Below are 20,007 nucleotides of genomic sequence, written 5' to 3'. Positions count from 1 at the left end.
ATTTATTTTATTATCCTTTAATGAATTTAATTAGAGGACATGTAATTAAATGCAATTGTGCTCACCCTCCAAACATGCACACGCACACATGCACGCACATACATAGTCACACGCATACACTTTCTCACACGCACACCAACACGCACACACACAAACACACACACACACACACCTCTGGTTGTAAATTGCTCGAAACAACGTATGGTGTGAACAAATTTACTGGATTAATAGGGGATTGATAATATTTTGGGATTGTATTTCACACTAAACGGCTGCACGTGGAAACAAAGGCTGCAGCCCAGGCTCATTAATCATAGTCAACGGGTTGCCCGGGTGCAATTTGCATGACCGAGGTGGCGGCACATGCTGCCGTTCGGCCTAGGTTGCTGGATCTGCCTCGGTTTGGCCAAACCGTTAACACTGCGTCAATCAAGGATAACCCAGTAATAGTATGACTGAGAAAGAGGAAAAAAATCTCCTCATTACCTAACACCCCTTCCCTTCCTCCCTCCCCCTGCCTACCTAACTTCTTATTCCAGCTAGCACTAATTGATGAAAAATGAAACCAGTGTCTTACAGATTACTTAAAATAAAAATGGATGTGTTTTAAGAATGAGGTGTCTTTTAAATCTAAATGTTTCATGACATTTTTTTCAAGTGATGCCTGCAAGTGTATTGAATATCATCCAAATACAGATGCTGATATTTAGCTTGGATGAAATGTGTATTTAGCACTGTAAATAGAAGTACAGCCTTTTATGAAAATTGCAGAAAAAAATACTTTAATCTATAAAGAAAACTTTTTTTGTTTCGTCTGGATTTTTGTCAGTGAAAGCATCACAGTTTGGAGCCTCACTAAGCCATTTTAACTGCAGATAATTGGGTTGAGTCGTGATGCAGTGAAGTTCAAAATGAAGCACAATTTCACAAAGCTGTAATCTCACCACTGGCTCATGCACTGAATTCTAATTATCTCGTCATGAACTTTAAAAAAAAAAAAGAGGCAATGTTTTAATGGCTTTTTAACTCCATAAGAGGTGTGTGTGCATATGTGTGCATGTGCATGTGAGATAGAAAGCGAATATGTTTGTATGTGTGTGTCATTTTGTGTATGTGCATATTAGTGTCCGCGCCCATTTGTGTGCTCCCTGTGTCCCCCTTGCTCAGGGAGGTGGGGAGGAGAGCAGACGTGCGCACACACACACACACACACACACACACACCGCCATCACCACACACAGACATGTGAATGCGGCTTGTGTCTGGTCTGGCCTCTCTACCTAGCTCTGCTGCCGCGGCTCACGCTGTGCTCTCTCCCCATCCCCTAATATCCTGGAGGCATTTTTCTCATTATCAAATATTGTTTGATGTCTTTGTTTCTTGATGATTAACCATGGTCACCAAACACTGGTCTGGATTGTTTAAAATTTAATTTTGGGGCTCTGAAGTACCTGCAGAGTGGCTGGCTGGTGGGGACACCCATATTTTATGTATGCTATTTTTCATGCTGAAATGCAAGAGGACACACATTGAAAAACACAATAAATCCTCGAGGAGAATCATTAGTGGAATACTAGTGGTTTTTATGACCATTGTTATTCAACACTGTATTGAGGTGCAGTAAATTATTCTGTTTATTATGGGTTATGGATCCAATCCCATTTTCAGAATAATTATTTTGTGCCTCATTCTGCATAGACTTGTTTACAATTAAAATGCACCTATCGCTCTCTCTACAGATGCCTGTTATATACGTGTGTTTACACTTAAATGGACATGGAGTACATATGCAGTTATAGTTTTCCATTTTTTTCACCACAGTACTCATTTGTGCTTTTTTAAAATTATATTTATCTGTGCGTCTTATGCATATTCACCAGCGCTGTAAATGTGACTGAATCAACCACGTGTATATATCTGTAATAATTTGAAAGTCACAAGGACAAACGTCTTGCCTTAGGAATTTAAGATTTATAATAGTATTGGCAGTAGAAGCAAACAAATAGGGAAACAACACTCTGCCCTAATGTCAGCATGTCAAAACTATATTGAATACTTGAAATATCTGTGTATCTAGGGCTGAATAGCAGCCATTGTATCGGTCTAATGATATTATCCTTTGAAATTTGGAGTGAAAGAGAAATGGCAGAAATGAGCAGTACCATTGTCTGCCCCATCTTATTTAAACAAATTGCAAGAGCAGAGAGGAACGGCGTGAGGGAAAGAACAAGCGAGCGAGAGGGAAAGACAGAAAGAGAGAGAGCTCTGTAAATGAAAGGTTATGCGTCGTCCCGTGTGTTTGTATTGTCAATAACTGGAGAAGGCTGTCAAGAAAGTGGGGAGATAAAGGTCAATAACTCAGGCAAATGTGTTTGTATTTGTACACTCCTGCTGATAGCATAGCAAACGTCAGGGCCTGTGTCTGACACCCCACAACAATAACACAAATAGTGGGGCTAGCACTAGAATAGTCATTATTATTGTCGGTGCTGAAAATGAGAGGGAACCTCAGCACATGGCTGTGACAGCCGGCACAGTGTCACTCAAACATGTCACTTCATAATGAAACACACTGGAGATCAGAAAAGGCAACGATAAAGTGTAAACACAAAGAGATTATGCTGCCGGATGATTTTGATGTTTGTCTTATTTCCCCGTCTCTGAATAAATACGTTGGTTAATATGTTGTTTTGGGAGCGCTTGAGATAAATACATATAAATACAGCGAGTAGTCCGGGCTCTGAGCCTTTTTTTATGATTTTATTTTACTTGAAAATAAACTTGCTCTAATGTAACTTTAAAATTTAGTCACCCATGATTTTAATTTCAGCTCAGTAACAATACTGTTGTTAACAATATATTTAGGCTATTGTAAAATGAATTTGTGGGTGTAATTTTTTTTCTTTAACAATTATCTGTTTGAGTTTTTTCTTTCTTTCTCTTTCCTCCCTTCTTTCTTTTTTTTCTTCTATTTTCCTTGAAAAAAAACCCACAATGTACCAGCCTGTAAATAAAATTTATTGGTGTTATTTTTTTGCCTCACAAGGTTAAGCTCTAATCTAAAAGCTTAATTCATTTTTCATGATTCCGATATATGTTCAAGTGTTATTTTATTCCAGAGCCATTTAGTGTATCTCTCTGTGGCCTTGAGTGTAATAAATGTGCAATTAACAGACTTAACTAATTCATGAGGAGCATTGTGAAACTAACGAAGGGCATAACTACTGTAGAGACATCGCCGTCATTGGTGAATATTGTTATTGTTCTGCTTTTAATTGCTGGAGGAGGAGGAGGAGGAGGAGGAGGCATGTTTTGTGTATACGTGCTTGGTTACCATAGCAAAAAAGAAACAGTGGTTCCTTCCTGACAGTTAAATCTAACGTCAGAGGTCCATGGAGGTGTTAACGTCTCTGGTTAACCCGCTCACCAAACAAATACCCTTTTTTTTAGCATACAGATATGAGTGGTAATGCCTCAAGTATCTCTAAGAAATTTTTTTATGTGCACGTGTGTGTGTGTGTGTGTTAGAGGTGTGGAGGGTGGAAGAGTGTACAGTAAGCATTCACAGTGATCTATGATAAAAAATAAAAGCTCTTGTATTTTTGTGTCTCATTAACACAGGCATTTTACACCAGTTATAATTTCTGCGGTTGTAAGTGTTGCCAGTGTGGGATCAACATCATATTGTGTGCCTATTTCTTCAGGAAGCGGCATTAATTAAAGCTATAAATCATTTTTGTAGTAAATAAAGAAAAAAATGTAAAATTAAAAATCTACAGTTCCTGATAATTGGTAGCACTGTGGATAGAGTATAAGTTGGAGTACACCTGAGAAGCTTGTTTTCTGTTGAATCATCAGGACAGAAAGACACCACATTTGCAAACGTTGTCCTATTGTTGTGAGCAGGGAGCTAATGCAAAATGTACTTTTAGTAAGTATTAAGTCCATAGGGGAAAATGGATCTCTCTCTGTCTCTGTCACCCTCTCCCCAGTCAGTTTGTTTGTGGGCTATGGTGCCTCGTTGTGGTTTACATTACATATGATTATGTAAATCTGGAGCTGTTCCTGTGCATTATGGGCCAACGCATTGTCAAGATCTTTTGTAAAGCAGTCAAGTAGCTATTTCTGAATTCTTTTATTATCTGAGAGTGCAACAAAGAAAGTCTTTTGTTCACCGTTTGCCGTGCACACACACACACACACACACACACACACACACACATATGCATACACAAACACACACACTCTTACTCTCTCTCACACTCACTCACACACACACACACACACACACACACACACACACACACACACACACACGCTGTGCCGTCCATGACTTACTACTGTCCCCTAGTGGTTCTTGACTCCCGTAATCTCTTCAACTCCACTTCCATCAACTTTCCACACTTCCTTTCACCTGACTCTCTCTCTCTCTCTCTCTCCCTCCCTCTCTCTCTCTCTCTCTCTCTCTCTCTCTCTCTCTTTCTGTGTGTGTCTCTCTCCCCCACTCCCCCTCTGTGTGTGCCTTCTCTCTGCCTTATCATGCTTAAACATTTAAAGGGCTGATTTGTTGTATTGTATGACAGAGAGCTCCAATTATGCATTGCTGTGTCCACAGTGGCTTTGCCTTCAATGGACGGCTCAAACAGTGTCAACAAAAACAGGAACCCTGATGTTTTGTGGCCATTGTGAGGCTGGAGCTCATGTCAATAAGGCATTGTTTAGTCAGAGTGCCACACCGAAACTGCACTGAGAATGTTATCAGACCTGTGGAATAGGGTGTGCACATAATAGTGCTAAAATGTAAGTATGATTGTTTGGACAAGCCCAGCACTAAAGCACACCGGGAACAGCCTTGGAACCTCGGCACCAGCTTTTTATTTTTTTTAATTTTTTTTTTGAAAAATCACAAAACATAAAACATCATAGCAAGCGTCATGGTGAGGCTTAAAAATTAGATTTTTTCCCCCCACGTCATCCCATAATTATTTCTCAAAAGGAGAGAAAACTAGAGCCTTCCCTGTGTGAGATCACTGAGCTTCCCCCAGCTAATAGTATGTGTTTTTATACTTTTTGTTTTTCCTGTCCTGATCACTGTTATCCCAACCCTAATTGGTGTGATAACCTGGGATGGTGCTAATAAACAATAGGGTAAAAGGGTCAGTCTCAGCTGGCAGCGTACGGACACACACAGTCAAGTCACTCATGTCAAATGACCAATTATACAGGTTATAGAGGATGGCATCTCCGTCTCCAGTGCCCCGTGCCTCGTGGGATAGCTCTCCAACAAGAGGGCTATCACTCAAACCCAAACCACATTCATTCATTAGCCTGTTAAGATGTGCATCAATTATTCATTAAGAAGGTGGTCAGTGGATTATTTCTGTCAGCGCTGGGCTTATTGTATCAAAGGTTGATTATGGCTGGGTTGATTTAGTATGCATTATTGTCAATGGGATGAAAAAAAAAAACCTGAGATAAGAATTGCAAATGAAAATTTATTTCAGTTCATTTTTTAAATTTAAGTACTTTCCAAGTTTGTTCAAACTGATTAACTTACTCCTAACAAATAACAATGTTTTTTTTTTGTTTGTTTTTTGTTTTTTAAATTAAAGTTGAGCTACATTGAAGTGCATGATCTGATTTTGATGGTAGTTTTTTTCTTGTTGCTTGGCATTGCGCAGTCACCTCAAATTTCCCTTGTGATATAATGTGATGTTTCATTGATTTATGGGTAAAATATGCTCACCACCTTTACTTTATTCTTCCTGTCCCTCCCTCTATTTCGAACAATGCGGTGCTCACGTCTTTTTTTTCTCTTTTCACGGCATCATCTCCAAAATTCACACTCACACCACTCTGTAAAATCCTTTTATTGGAATGTTAAAAAGTCCTGTGGGGATTTTTTTTGGAAAAACTCTCTGAGAGGAGAACTAGTAAAGTAGTCCTGCTAAACTGGGGAGTGACAATGCTCTTGGTTGGGGCTACCAACATAGAGTGTGTTGATTTGACAATTTCAGCAGTGAAACTCCTATAATAATTAACCCTAAATTGATAAATTCTATTTTGATAATATTTATATTACAACACATGGCCTGTTAAACAAGTTATTTTTAAATATAGAAATTTTAAAGAATAAAATAATGTTTGTCCCTCAATTTTAGAGACTCAGCAGGTATTCCTATTAAAATGTTGACTATAATTAATATTTGAAGGTGATGATCCTGATGTGTGTAATTCCTTTTTTTCCCAACAGTCCTGTCATAGTGACAGTTTGTTGACGTGTCCAAACAGTTTTCAAGCACAGCAAATAATGTCTATCAATTACAGGCATTTTAATCACTATATATTCGCCCACTTTTTTTCTCCCTATGCCTGACAGGGCACTTTTTGAAGACGGGAAAGAGTGAAGTGATACTTAAACAAACAGGTTTGCAAGCGTACGAGTGAAGCAATGTTTTAGCAAATACACATGGAGTGTTTGCAAGATTAGCATCCTGTTACAACACACCAGCAGCACACTCCTACATGATGTTTGCCTGACTTTTAAATGACAGTTTTCACCTCCAACCTCAGAAAAAAAAAATGTTCGGGGCAGCAGATAGCATTCACTGGTGCAGATATGGAGTGCAAATATACAAAATGTAAACAATTCTTTCTGACTTTATCAAGGAGCATTTTTATAATTGTTTTTCATTTGTCATGCTTAACTTGGCATTTTCATTGCATGAGGCCATATAGAAATGTGTTTGTCTGCAAACAGCTATGGTTTTTCACATTGACATTTTATTTACAATTCCTTTGATGAAATCACACACAGTTCTTATAATGCATTTTGTGTGTGTAGTCAGTCTATGGTTATAACTTAATGCTCTTTATAGGGGAGAATCACAGGCACAGTCAGCTGCACATACACACACATACACACACACACACACACACACACACTCACACACACACTCACCAGCCTGTTGGTATATTTCGCCCCAGCCTGTCGTCCCGTCACCAAAACTCCTGCAAGTGTAAGAACAACATGCAAGTGTTATGTTGTCACACAATGTCACCACTTCACAGGTTACTGAAATTCATTGAGAAAAAAAGTCATGGGTGTGTCACTATTTTCAGAGTCTTATAGAAGGATAAACATTATGACGAGTTGACAGAGCCCAGACCTTGGACTTGGACCTCAGCTGTGAGCCACAGCAGGCACTGTGTAGTGGTAGCTCTCTGAGATGCTGGGGAAATTAATATTTGCTCGATGTGAAGAACCTATTCATAACCGGTTTGTTTTGGAAAACGTTAACAATTTTTCACATGGATCAAAGTGGCCATCTGGTTAAATTCACCCAGGCTCTCTTTTTTAGCTTATGCATATAGCTCCTTTAGTAATCTCAGCGGATTACCTTAATTTTCTGCCTTCCTCTTTCCCTCAGGTTAGTGCAGCATTTGCAGAGAGAGACTCTCTCAAGAATGTGTCTAATTTAGTGGGCTAAGAGGCAGATTTATACCTGTGCTAGTTATGGAGAATCTTGCTCCCCTGAGAAGCCCAATGACTGTTTACGGGCGGCCCGAGAATGCCTAAGCAGATGATGAAGCACCTGCCAGAGTTCCCCCATGTCTGCTCTGTCCTGTTCTGTCTGTCTGCTCACCTCCCCTGCCTCCCTCTCGCTACAACTTTCTCCTCTCACTCTTCCTCCCTTTCTCACTCCTTCCTCCCTTTCTCACTCCTTCCCGTCTCCTGCTCTCTCTTTCTGTCTTTCTCTCCTCGGCTTTGCCACATCTCCTCCAGTTACCATGGAGTTTTGCATTTTACAACCATTCCCACTCCTCTCCCTAGAGTGAATCTATCTACTTACTCTGTCTACTGCTGAGAATAAGAGAGTTTTGCGCTCTCTCCCCTTCCCTCTTTCTCTGCCCACACACACACACACACACACACACACATACACACACATTGGACACACAATTGACATCATCTCACACACACACACACACACACACACACACACACAAACCGGCGAACAGAGCTGTGGCCAGGTTTTGTTTATGACAGGGAAAAGCAATATCGAGATTGTTTCAGAGTAGTGTCATCACGTGAAATGTATCGCTGTCAGGAGTATGTTTTATATGTCTGGGCCCTTGGCTGAAGCCATTTTAGGAAACAGAAAATATCATATCGTATGACCTCCTCTGGTATAAAAGTAAACTATCAGCTGTAAATCCGATACACAACTACAGTAGTGTGTGTGAAGAGGAAGAAATCCAGGTTTGCTGTGACATGAACCGAACAAGTAAAATAAAGATCAGCTGTTTCTTGCAGTAAAGTAGGCTCTAATGCAGCTGCTGGAAATTACGCTGCCGTGTATATTTTTATACATGAATGTTATTAAAGGTTTTATCAAATTAGAGGTTTTGGAAATATTTCCTAAATGTAGAGAAACTTTTACCAATACACTTAAAGGTCTGCTTCTGATACGATTGTATGGTATGTGTTTTTTTTTTTTCTTTCTTTCTTTTTGGCTTTTATCTGGACTCAAGTTGAGTCACTGGAAACTTAGAATGGAGACACCAACTAACACTTTTATTTTTCAACACTTTAACATCTGTTGTTCTGCTGATTCCACAGTGGTTCTACACAGGCAGGATTTTTTTTTTTTTTTAAACTAAGGCCAGTTATTAAAAAAAAAAACAAAAAAACATGATACACTTTCAAACACTTAATCAGAAAAATATAACAGTAGAAATGTATTTATTTTGTTTTGTTTTGTTTTGTCTTTTACAGAGGTTATTTTAAAACTTGATACAAGAATTGTTACAAAGTAAAGAGGCATGAGAGACATCTTGGACTCCCACAACTAGAAATAAAAAAAAAAAAAAGTATTTCCTTTTACAGTTCCTGTATTTCAACTTTCAAAGGGCTACATTTTATTTATTTTCCCAATAGGAAGCACCCCTAATTTTGGTTGACTCAAAATTTATATTTCCTGCTGTAAAACACAAGTGAAAAGCTTCTATAAATCTCCGCACACGATATTTATTTCTCTCTTTATGTCATTTGAGTATTAAATCATCAAGCGTTGACCGATTCTTGGTCACAGTACTGTAATTTCAGTGAGGGATCTTTCTTCTTTCTCTTAAATATCCATATCCAGACTGCATTATACTCAATGGGCCATAACTCGTTAATGCATGTGGTATGATTTTGCACCTGTAATTAAGTGTCAGCTTATAAACACACAAACACTAATAATACCCAGAGCTTTTCAGGGCGAGCTTGGTGGTGGCAATAGCCCATCCATCAATGTCCCTAATGAGGCTTCATATAGACAAGTCAGCGGAGGCTTCCTGGGCAGCTCGGTCTTATTTTTCATGCTCACTATGATAACCACCCAAATCCCCAGTAAGATGATATCAGCCAAGATAGGAAAGATGTTAATGTGTGTGTGTGTGTGTTTTTGCGTGCACCCTTACAGTATGTGTGTGTGCCTGTGTGCAGTAGGGGTCCTGTTCAAAGTTCCCATTAACCTCAGTGTCATTTTAGCGTTGGTGACGTTAATCAAAACCAACACCATTAAGTGTGAGGTGGTTAATATGGCTGCTGTTTTCAATGTGCCCATTAGTAATATGATGCAGAGAGGCCAAGTTGAGGAGCTAATGAGGTGTCACAGGTCATTTAGACCAACCAGAAGCCACCGCACGACGTTAGCCAAATAAAGGCTGTGGCACTTCTATGCAACCGGGACAGCACAGCATGTAAGAGAAGAATATTGTTACAACAGTAACAGTCATATTAACTTGGAACAGGCCAGTGACAACAGAACAACGAGGTCCTGCTCCTCTCACCTGTAGAGGCCTTGTTTATTTATAGTGTCAACAAACCAACAACGTTCTCCACTGAAGCCCCTAGGCGGCCTAAGAATGATTATCCTCTTCCTGTTTATTTGAATTATAGAGCTTAAACGCTCTCTCTCCCCCCCCCTTTCTCTCTCTCGCTCTCTCTGTGTCTTTTTCTAGGCCACAGAAGACGAGGACAGCGCAGAATGTGGTCAGATGTGTTTAGCTGACAGATAGATCTACAGTTTCAGAAGCTGAGGCCTTCGCGCTGTGGGACAGATTTCATGCTCTGGATCGCCACCACACCAGGGATGAGACAAGGTTTGGATTGGGCCTGAGATCCTGTGGTGATTGGGGAGGGGGGGCGGGTTTCCAACACAACATTTATGATATCACTGGGAATGCCGCCGACGCACTTGAGGGACTAACGAGAGCAGAGGCCATGCATCCCTGATGGCCAAAGAGCAGCACTGTGTAGGTCTTACTCAGCCTAGCCCCGAGTCGTGCAGGCCTCAGGAAGTTATGTACAAGTGACAGAGAGTCTGCAAGCATTGCATCAAAGCAGATCAACTGTGTTCTTTAACATCAGTCTGAGAGGCATTTTGTTCAATACTGATTAGTTTTCATTTCCGATTGGTGCAGGATCATTTCATGCTTATAAAGTCAGAGTCAGTATTCCTGAGTAGTGCTAAATGTTAGGGCTGTAATTAAGAGTCATTTTCATTGTCAGTTAGCCCTGTGATATCTCAAATATGTTAAGTGATATTTTAAAATTGTTTACTTAATCTGACAACCCCCCTCCCCACACACACACACACACACAAACAACAACACAATATTCATTTTATAACAATATGAAATGGAAAAAAGCAAGCAAACCTTAGCTTTTGTGAAGTTGCAACCAGCAAATTCTGTTTTTTTTTTTTTTTTTTTTTTTACTTTACTGAATTGAGTATCAAAATTATAATTGATTACCTTTCTGTTAATTGATTAATAGATTAATCAACTAATCATTTTAGCACAACTAAACATGTTCAAATCCTTAGAGATTTTAGTGCACACGACTGACTGATTGGCTGGGAAAATAATAACTTTCACAGGACAAGAAATAAGAGAGAATGCAGGTTCTAACAATAAATGAGTTATGAAGTCATATAGCATTTGACAGACATGAGGAATGACCTCATGGCATTTAAGATAACCATCTGTTTTCTCTCTCTGTTGGTACTGAATGACTCCAAGATAGCGCAGCCCTCTCCCAAGACACTGTTTTTGTCTATAATTTTATATTTGGTTTGGGACTTTTAGTTATTGATCTTTCCAAATGTTCAAATCCATCCAGTGATCAGCGGGCATTAATGTAAAAATAATGAGAGACCACTTTGGAAAATGTACTTCTGCAGCCCCCATCATTTTTTATATTTTATTTTATTTTTATTTTTTTTCGCTATATTTCTCTGCATGTCAGCATGAAAGTAGCAGCCGTCAGTGTCAGCAGGTAATGACAGAGGAAGTGACGTGTGACAACTATGGCCTGCCACTGTGGTTGGTTCTGTAAGAGCAGAGGAGGTGGCCACGTCTCAGCGCTAATGGAGGAGGAGAAAATGGCCGTGTCAGTCCTGTCAACGTATTATGTTTTAAACCTAGACAGTTGTTGCTGCTCTTGCAGGCCCATAATTCCATGCCATTAAAAGTGCCAAGGGGAGAGAGCGAGGGAAGAGGCAAGGGAGGGAGGTGGGCTCTGAAGTGAAGCAGTTGTAGGATTTTCTACCTCTTGTTGCCTTCGCCCCTGATCCCCTGCCACTTTTGCGCTGGAAACTTTTGGCATTGCTTGAAAGCATAACGACTAGTTGCGGCTTTAAAGTGATCATAAAGTCAATCACGTTGGCTTGAATTACCCAGCAATCTCTGTTAGTTAGTCCCTCTTCAGCTGCTGTGCCATGAGGTGTGCATGTGGGGGGGATGTAGACATATGTGTGTGTGTTTGTGTACGTTTATGTGCATATTATGTTTGAATGTGTGTGTGTGTGTGTGTGTGTGTGGGAGGTGAGAGAACGACTGTACAAGTCAGAAACTGGAATAAGGAGTGAAGTCGGAGGAGGATGCAACTCATTTCCATGGCTAACTGCCATGTGAATGAAAGCCTTAGGTCCAGTAAAAAAAAAAAAAAAAGTTTTTCAAATTAGTTACATAGAGCAACATAGGGGAAAACTTTGTGTATTTATTTTTAGAGGAAACACAACAGCAGAGCTTTATGATATGATGTAAAAAATATATATATTTTGAAAAGCAATGACTCCAAACAGGCTGTGTGGCCAAATTAGAATGCCCTGCAGATCCAAGCAACTCTGACACTTCTTTATGAATTGCTACTAATCGAAAATGTTGGTGGGAATTACTGTCACTTGTTCTGATTTGTATGCATGACAACCTATTTCATCTCAAAGAATACTAGACCCCACAAGGTCTTTACATTACGTGCAAACATTTGCAATTATGATGAACTCCACCAGCTTATCTCAAAAGGAACAGGTTCTTACTGATGGACAAGTAGACGTTTTAATGAAATAAACTGCTTTGAGCTGATGAAATAAAGATTGCTCCACCTCAGGGCACACTCAAATTAAATTATCAAGATGACTGCATGCATGCTGCTTCCATTAACTCAGGTATGGTAACGGCTGGCCTTATCGCACTGCACTTGTTCCATCAGGCTCCCAAGGAAAGATAATAAAAGTAATAATTATAGTATTATTAAAGTTACTACTGTATACAATGGATGATGCTGTTGCTCAAGAATACTAAACCCACTTTTTTGTCCTCTGTGCGATATCTCAGCTCCTTCCTTTGGCAGCCAAAGGCCTCACAGATTCTCTTTTCCTCTGTTCAGAGATGGACTGATGTTAAAACCATGTGTTGTCTCCTGAGGCCGAGCGAGTAGACAGTACGATGCATGCAGTTTTATGCACACAGATAAACATGAGGCTCGATGGCCTGTCAGAAGCCTCTGGAAGGAGCCCAGAGTCCTTTGGCTTAAAACAATGTTGGTGTTGGGGCGAGAGGGACTGTGACTGGCAATGGGAAACACCTGTGTTGGGGTGAGGAGCCGGGCAGTGTGTTAAAAGAAAAAGGGGAGGGAGAGGAAGAGGGAGGGAGGGAAGGATAAAACCTTGTGTGTAGCAGGGGCAGTCAGAAAGGCCAATGCATCCTAGTCATTTGGTGTTGAGAGGTGAAAGTCTTAGAAAATCAGTTATAGTTATACCTCGGTTGTCACCCCTTAGACTTGGACTTGAAGGCACTTGAGAACCTGGAAAACTATGCGTGTACAAGGCTATAAAGGTGCTTTTGCCTTGCAGATACATTAGTTGAGGATCATCAGTGAATTATAGCTGTGGGAACGGTAAAAAGCCGAATTCAGAAAGAGTATTATAAAAATATGGGATCAATATTCAGCCATCTCTCCCACTGGTATTTTTGTGCTGATATAATCTATCCCCTGAGATTGTCTGATGTCAAATTTAAACAAAAGGAATTCTTATCCCGTATCATATGTTTCGAGTAAAGATTTGGCTCTGAAGTGACAATAGTGGAGTAGATGTAGTCTCTATCTCAGTGTAGGGAGCAGGTTACCACACAGCCATGTAGACAAGTAACAATGCTTCTGGCTTCCATAAGTCTGTGGCAGTATTTCAGACATTTTCTCCTCTGAGGGAAAATGGTCATTTTATCTCCACTTGATTCATATTCTGACTTTTGGTAGGCATGTTTGGCTTTAAGATATTTTGATTAGAAACATTTTGCCCCTTTAGCAATCCCAGCAGCTTATAAAGCTCCAGCGTTTGATATGAAAGTGAAATGAAGAACTTCCCTATCTTTGATGGAAGAAGTTATCTCACGTCAAAGTGTGTTTGTTAGAGGCTCTCAGTAATGCTCTGTAGATATCATTCATGTATCAATACAGACTGATTTTTTTTTATTATTATTTTTCTATATAGTAACAAGAAAGGCATAAACTGTATTTGGCATTCAGGCAGTTCAAGCAGGCACATCCATTTTATTGGTTTCTAAATAATACCTAGCTGTAAAAAATGTGTGCATACAGTATAAACATGGAAATCCCAAATGGAACAAAGAAAACATAGCAACATTTTTTTTTTTTTTTTCCACAGCCAAACATCTTACCGTCCTGTATGAACAGCACATATCCATCAGCTTCTCCTCAGTGGCCCAGTGCTCCACCCTCACGTCAGGTTGATCATCCCATCTCCTGCTTCTCTATCCTGAGGTGCCTGCTGTCAATTTATCAGACGTCCCTTTTAATTTCATACTTTCCACAGTGTAAGCATCCCTCTCTGCTGTCTGCAGCACCGTTAGAGGGTTCAGAGCATAGCGGTGTGAAACGGGCCGATGTGTAGCACACAACTGTCAGGGAGAAAGGGGGTTATGATGGAGTAATGATCTCCTGAAACAGGCAGTACTGTACAGTAAACATTCCTCACTGTATATTTTATATACTACACTCAAAATGTAGTCTTCATTTTTTTTTTTTTTTTTTTTTTGTATTAATCACGATTATTAAATGGTGGTGGTATTTTCTTGTACACTTCCACAAAATCAATCCAAACAATGAATCAAATAAAAGAAGGTGCTGTCATTGTAGATTTTATTTCCATAGCCAAACGCAGAAAAGCTGAAGTTGGTTTTGCAAGTTGCGACTTTAATGCGCTTGTGTAATATATCCTGATGTGACATAATATTCTGGCTTTGCTTTAGATAGATATGCATAAAAACCCGGTGAGTGGCAAATCATTGAATCCATGTGGAACAATGTGGGAGGACTCAGTCGAGGAGCATAACATAACTTAGGGAATATTATCTGTGCTCTGACTCTGACAGGTCTGTGTTTTCAGTGGTTGGATCTGGCAGGCGTGTTCGAATCTCATGCATTCATATAGATAAATGAGAAATCAGATATATTTAAGAATTCACAATTAAGCAAGCTATCAGTGGATCACATCCATGTTAGACCCCATCGGCTTCATTGCAGCAGCTCTTCCTTTGATGTGACACATCCGAAATTTGGAAATAATTTTGTAGTGGATGTGGCACATAAAATATCATATGTTCAATCTTGATTCAGGACTCCCAAACCCCCCCCTTCTCCATAATCCTCTCCTCATCTTCTCATCACCCTCGCCTCTCTCCCACTTTGTCTCTCTTTCTACGTCTAACAAAATTAATTACTGTATGTTTTATTTTATGAAGGTGTCAGGATGAAATGATGAATGGCTTGTAATATCAAAAGATTAAAGACACAATGCAAGGCAGGATAGATTACCACTGAAGGACGTGCACGCTTGTGCTGTACAAGCGCATGTATGCAGCCACACACATTACACACACAGCATGCACAAACTCTCTGGGGCCGTTAATATCTGGTTTCATATTTGATATTAACTTACTGGAGGAGCGATTATGGCCACAATGTCATTACCAGTGGTAGAGGGGCATAATAGAAGTGAACTTTTCAAAAGGTCCTCATAATTGCAGTCTAGGCCCCTTCTTGATAAGATTCCATATTGGTATGTACACTGGTCCCCTCATTACGGCCACAGATGAAAAAGAGTATTTCAGCGTTCTTTAATGAGCAGTGTACGAGTGAAGGTCATCTTAATGGGGTTCAACTTGCTGGTGGGAGCCAGAGGTAATATTCTAATGAGAAAGAGCCGGTACACCACTCTAGTAATTCTGTAATTGCACCCATGGATGCCATTTTATTGTTGCCTGTGCAATGGTATTGAAGTCCTTTGTTGTCATTTGCAGCATTGCTCGTCCTCTGTGGTCTGCTTTAGAGGCCCAGCTGACGCTCAGTTCATACAGGCACGTGCACACACACACACGCACGCCCACACACAACATTATTACTGCATTTCAAATCCACTTCACAGCATCCAGTGTTTATTGGAAGCTACAGTTTATTCATTGCTTACTTATGGGTGGGGGGACATCAGAACCACCCAGCAAAAAGAATGAATATTAACTCCAGTACACACCAGCATGGCAGAGCGAGGACACAGTCAATGTGTGTGTGCGCTTTTGTTTGTGTGAGTTTGTATTTGTGTTTGTGCCTGTGCATGAGTTTGTGCATGCTTGAATACTTGGTTGTGTGTATGTCCAAAAACAGTCTGCCTCTGGCTGATCCTTCTGCATGTAGTAAAGCCCTGCCCCCCTGTGCCCCAGTGTATCTGAATGACACAAACAGCAACTGCATGGTGCTCTTATTTTGCTAGTAGTAGATTTTTTTTTTTTTTTTTTTTTTTTTTTTTTCCCGAATCAGATAAATGCCGTCTCTGGGAAAAAATGTGTCACATAATTTTCAGAATCCAAAATCGCCTACAATTGCCTACAGGCATTAGCCTGCTGGTATGAATTTTTTTTTTTTTTTTTTTTGATAATATGTGGAAAAAAGCATATAGAAATATACAGAAATCAGTACAACTGGAGATATATGTTTTTGTAAATGAACTCGTTGTTGACATACACTGCACTGCAACTGAGACTAGAGGGTACATGCAGCTAATATTCATGATCAATAGCAAATGCAGCTCAGTCACACACACAGTGAGGAGTACACACAGAGGAAGAAGATATCCATTCCATCTGATCCTGAGTGTATTCCTCTGGTGCAGTGTTTTCCTTGAGTCCAGTCCCTGGATAACCCTCCCACTGAACCATGATGACAAGATGAATGGACGGACAGACGGCACGTGGCGGCCATCTGCGGTTGCTAGGTGGCCTTTCTTCCATAACAACCCTCACATTAGCTCAAGCGCTGATGAGAAACAGAGCAGCATAGACTAATGGCTCCGCCCATGTTCAGATGTACAGTAACCTTTTTTTTTTTTTTTTTTTCCCCCCAATAGCTAAAAGTCAAGTTGCAGGGTTAACTGGTTAATTGCTTGAGACAGTTGTAATTTCTAAATCACTAATTTAATTTCAATTTCATAGCACTGTGTACAGGTTGATTTATTAGGATTATTAGTACCGGATGGTCTGTAATGGGGTCGTATTTTGTGATCGACATTGTGAAGCAATTTTTAAAAACTTGATTTTCTGGAGCTGAACTCCAGGAATATTATTACAAAAATTGACTTAATTATCTTGCAATTGAAAATATTCTTTACTGCTTTTGCAATCATTCTTTACCATTTCTACTAATCAATAGTAGAAACTAACTAACTACCTACTAATTAATTCCACTAACTAATTTAATTTCTATGGATAGTTCCACTTATACATCTTGATGATATCAATTGTTGATATGTACAAATATTTATAATAGACATTATAACTTTTAAATTGAGATTTATATCCCCGTAAGTGCAATCTTCTGCTAAAAGAAATTGTGTTTCTGGAAAAAGGACTGAAATGAGTTAAACATGAAGCTCTGAGATCTCTCACTTTCTCTCTCTCGTTCGTGCGTGCTCTCCCTGTGTTATTATTTCCTCTCCATAGGTCATGTCAGTTTAAACAGGATCCTCAAATATTTTCACCATGACTTGTATGCACACGGGGGATACACCACAAAACCTGGGGTTAAAGGTGATACTGCTTTTTTCCTTGTTTGACACAAAAATAAGTTTCAGAGTCACGATTTATCAACACTCAACTTCCCGTCCAAAGCAGTAACTCTCAATCCAAGAAAATGATAAATGAGATTTAACCTAAACTTATAGAGTCAAAGTTGAGGGGCATATGTACTTTGGGGAATTACAAATGAGCATAAGTCCTCCAATTTGTCAAATCTCATTTGAAGCATTGAAGTGTTTAAAACTGTGGATGAATTTCATCCCTCTGTCTCCTCTGGCTTTGACTGACTGAAATAGGTAAGCGAGCAAGAGTGAGCCTGCTCCATAGGGCTCAGGCGGCTGTGTAAAAGTATGAGGGAGTTTTAAAGGTGATAAAAAAGGCAAGGCAGTGAATATCATCGTGTAGATAAGACAGCCACCCCGCTTTCCACAGGCTACATCCTTTTTATTGCATCTGGCAGCGAATTAAGGCACGTGTGGGGGGGAAAAAAAGGACGATTGAAAATGAAACCCCAGGCTAAGACTGCATTCAGCCTGACTGCTTTCCTCCCTCAACACTGACATTAGACTTTGATTCTCACATGAGATCCTCTGATGATGATGATGAACCATAAAAAATGATATAGCTCAATAAAAGTACAAAAAGGCGTGAGTTCATAAAGAGGACCTGAGGGCCGTGTTAAGTTTGGTCTGTGCCAGTGCATTTCTTCTCCCTCCGCTGGCTTTTAGAGATGATTACCTTGGATATTTATGGATGAAACAATTTTTGATTCGAGGGAGTCAGCTTGGCTGGATGTTTGCTGGCTCTTGTGTGTCTGGGAATATCTGATTCACCAACATCGCTCTTGCCACCTAAACTAAAATCTTGTAGATATTTGACCTGTTATCGGTTTAAAACTGGGATAATATAGTACAGTTGTCATAGCCGTCACTATAAATAGCACTGGAAAAACTCGGTCCAACACATTATCGGTGATAGAATCGGAAAACCCGCTGGCATTGACACACTGATTGAGCAGACAAATTAGATAATTGTTGGAGTTTTCCTGGTCACCTTGACGGTCCACATTGGATTCAGTCAAAGTCCAAAACAAACGGGTCACATGCCTCTATATATCATAATGAGAAAAATGCCAATATATTGAGTTTTGTGTCAATACATTGTGGAAAATCAACCTCCATCTGCAGCCGGGGAGTAGAATTAACATATTAGTTTTTTTTGAGCCACTACCAGCCTCTCCTCTCCTCTCCTTTCCTCTCTTCATCTCCCCGCAGTACCCTCTTCTCCTTTCACTCCTTCCTCTCCCTTCATCATTTCTTTCATCCTCTCCTCTCTGTTGCAAGAGTGCAGACTGGAGCAGGCAGGCTCTAGTGAGCGCTGGCCCCCAGCTCTCCAGGCAGCGTGTGATGTGACTTGAGCCGTGTGATCTCCATGAGAGAAAACCCTGATGCATACAGGAAATAATCAGGGCAACACAGGCAGTGTTCAGAGGAATGCAAATATTTTCAGAGTGCTTAAAAAACAATACCACACACACACACACACACACACACACACACCGCCAAAAACAGAAGTCCCCCCCTACACACAAACACGCACACGCCACATCATACACACACATAACCACAATACATACCCACACATACATCACACAACAGAGGACGAAAAAAAAAAAAAAAACAACAACCAGCCCCCTGACAAAACTCTCCCCAAGTGCATTTGCATAAAACATTAAGCTGAACAAAATGATTACACCTGACAAGTTGAGTTGGAGGAAGAACATCGCCGGTGGCAGCCGGTTACTTGCAGATCCTGCAATCATTCTCTCGTCAAGCAACTGTTTCATGGCCGCCTTTGTAGGCACTGTCATAGCGCTGCATCGTGATTAATCCTTCCCTTTTGTTTTTCTTTTCTCCCTTCCACCCCTCTCAGTCCCTCCCACAAATCCAATAAGTTGCCCTTAAATCAGGTTACCCTGCACCTTGCAGATAGGGGCATTGTGATGGATATGCCAAAATGCATGCCAGGCAGTGTGTTTTTGTGTGGAAGCACTGTGAAATTGTACTGCTGTGATTCTGCATTATGGTGCTAAGTGTTTGTCTTGTAATGCAATTAAATGTGCATGTAAGCCGCCCCCACACTCCCCAAACTATTGTGTGATGCATTTAATAATTTTATATACGCTCTTTTGTGACATTGCCATTTAACCCGAGGTAAAATAGAATAATTTAGAGGAGTATTAAAAGAATAACTTTAGAGTTTTTTGCCATAGAGAACACAAGCTGGATCATTTTGAAAAAAAAAAAAAAAAGATGACAATCAAAACATTAATATCCTTCTCACTCATATAAGCCTCTGCTGAAAATTCTTAGCATTGAGTACTTTGCTGAAGGATAGCTCGCAGATAAAGAAAGAGAGAGATTATTGCCTCCTTTCATTTCTGCCCCCCTGGCAGCAGTAGGTATGGTAATATGGTTTTTGAATATTTGCAAGCATAAACTTAAGAAATGAGTGCTGATAAGGAGTGACAGCAACAGAGGCAGCAGAGATCTTCAGCATGACAGGCGATGTCAAAAACCGCGGTGA

General features: G+C 40.1%; 1 long non-coding RNA gene across 5 annotated transcripts in view; it reads left to right on the top strand.

The window, feature by feature from the left end:
* Nucleotides 1-20,007, top strand: part of LOC115354670 (uncharacterized) — an 89,214-nt gene that overhangs the window by 1,725 nt on the left and 67,482 nt on the right. For 3 of the 5 annotated variants that reach the window (XR_003927792.1, XR_003927790.1, XR_003927791.1), the window contains exons 2-3: nt 10,012-10,152; nt 14,001-14,116. This is a non-coding gene — a long non-coding RNA (uncharacterized LOC115354670). The remainder of the gene's footprint in view (nt 1-10,011; nt 10,153-14,000; nt 14,117-20,007) is intronic. The other 2 variants (XR_003927793.1, XR_003927789.1) reach the window with 1 other exon arrangement.

The sequence above is a fragment of the Myripristis murdjan genome, chromosome 22, assembly GCF_902150065.1.
Source record: "Myripristis murdjan chromosome 22, fMyrMur1.1, whole genome shotgun sequence".
Lineage (NCBI taxonomy): Eukaryota > Metazoa > Chordata > Actinopteri > Holocentriformes > Holocentridae > Myripristis > Myripristis murdjan.
Note: the sequence above shows the minus strand (reverse complement) of the source record. Positions and strands in the feature narration are given on the sequence as shown.